This window comes from Panicum virgatum, chromosome 1N (genome assembly GCF_016808335.1).
Source record: "Panicum virgatum strain AP13 chromosome 1N, P.virgatum_v5, whole genome shotgun sequence".
NCBI lineage: Eukaryota > Viridiplantae > Streptophyta > Magnoliopsida > Poales > Poaceae > Panicum > Panicum virgatum.
In genome coordinates this window covers 17379846-17381476 of record NC_053145.1, presented here as the reverse complement: position 1 = coordinate 17381476, position 1631 = coordinate 17379846, and the positions used below count along the sequence as shown (strand labels likewise).

The following is a 1631-nucleotide window of genomic DNA, read 5'->3' as shown; positions in this document are numbered from 1 at the left end:
GTAGTGTTGGCTCGACGCAAGCTGCGCCACTACTTCGAGGCCCACCCCGTCACCGTGGTCTCGTCTTTCCCCTTGGGAGAGATAGCCCACAACCGGGAAGCCGAGGGCAGAATCGCCAAATGGTCTGTGGAGCTGATGGGGGAGACACTCACCTACGCCCCCCGCAAGGCGATCAAGTCCCAAATCTTGGCCGACTTCGTGGCTGAGTGGAAGCCGAGGGCAGAATCGCCAAATGCTGGACTATGTACTTCGACGGGTCGGTGATGAAAACCGGCACCGGTGCCGGCCTCCTTTTCATCTCACCCCTCGGAGAACACATGCGGTACGTAATCTGCTTGCATTTCCCTGCTTCGAACAATATGGCAGAGTATGAGGCCCTCCTCGGTGGCCTCCGCATCGCCATCGAGCTCGGCGTCAAATGCCTCGACGCGCGCGGTGACTCTCAGCTCGTCGTCGACCAAGTAATAAAGGAGTCTAGCTGTCACGACCCGAAGATGGAGGCGTACTGCAACGCAGTACGCCGCCTCGAGGACAAATTCGACGGCCTCGAGCTCAATCACGTCCCGCGCAAGTACAACGAGGACGCGGACGAACTGGCCAAGATAGCCTCGGGGCGGACCACCGTCCCCCCGAACATCTTCGCTCACGACATCCCCAGGCCCTCCGTCGAGTTCAAGCAACCGACGGAGTCAGGCCCCTCGTCCGCCGGACGATCCGGCGGGAACCCCCCGGCGGACGGGGTCGGGCCCATGGATACTGACTTCGGGACAACCTCCGCGGACGAGGCCGAAGCAATGGAAGTTGACGAGGCCCCCGCTTCGCGAGACTGGCGCGTTTAGTACCTCGACTGGATGGTTCGAGGGGTCCTACCCTCGGACCGCGCTCAGGCGCGACGCCTTGCCAGGCGGGCCAAGTCCTTCGTTCTAATCGACAACGGGCTACACAAGCGCAGCCCCTCGGGTGTCCTGCAACGATGCATTCCCATCCCCGAGGGCAAGGAGCTGATCCGCGACATCCATGCTGGCATCTGCGGCCACCATGCCGCGCCACGCACCCTCGTGGGTAACGCGTTTCGGCAAGGCTTTTACTGGCCCACCGCGGTCGCCGACGCCACTGACGTTGTGCGGACTTGCGAGGGATGCCAGTTCTACGCCCGAAAAACACACCTCCCAGCCCATGCTCTGCAGACCATCCCCATCACGTGGCCGTTCGCCATGTGGGGGCTGGACCTCGTCGGTCCGTTGAAGAGGGCGCCCGGGGGCTTCACCCACTTGCTGGTGGCGGTTGACAAGTTCTCCAAATGGATCGAGGCTCGACCCATCGGCAAGATCAAATCCGAGCAAGCAGTCCAATTCTTCACCGACATCGTCGTTAGGTTCGGGGTCCCGAACTCGATCATCACCGACAACGGCACCCAGTTCACAGGCAAGAAGTTCTTGGCGTTCTGCGACAGCTTCCACATACGTGTGGACTGGTCAGCTGTGGCACACCCACAGACGAACGGGCAAGTGGAGCGTGCCAATGGCATGATCCTCCAAGGACTAAAGCCGAGGATCTTCAACAAACTGAACAAGTTCGGCCGAAGGTGGCTCACAGAGCTACCCTCGGTCATCTGGAGCCTAAGGACGACC

The 1631-nt window shown here is 61.3% G+C and overlaps 1 pseudogene; it reads left to right on the top strand.

Annotated features, from left to right (window-relative positions):
* Positions 1–494: 494 nt before the first annotated feature.
* LOC120653796 lies at positions 495–1631 on the top strand (annotated as a pseudogene).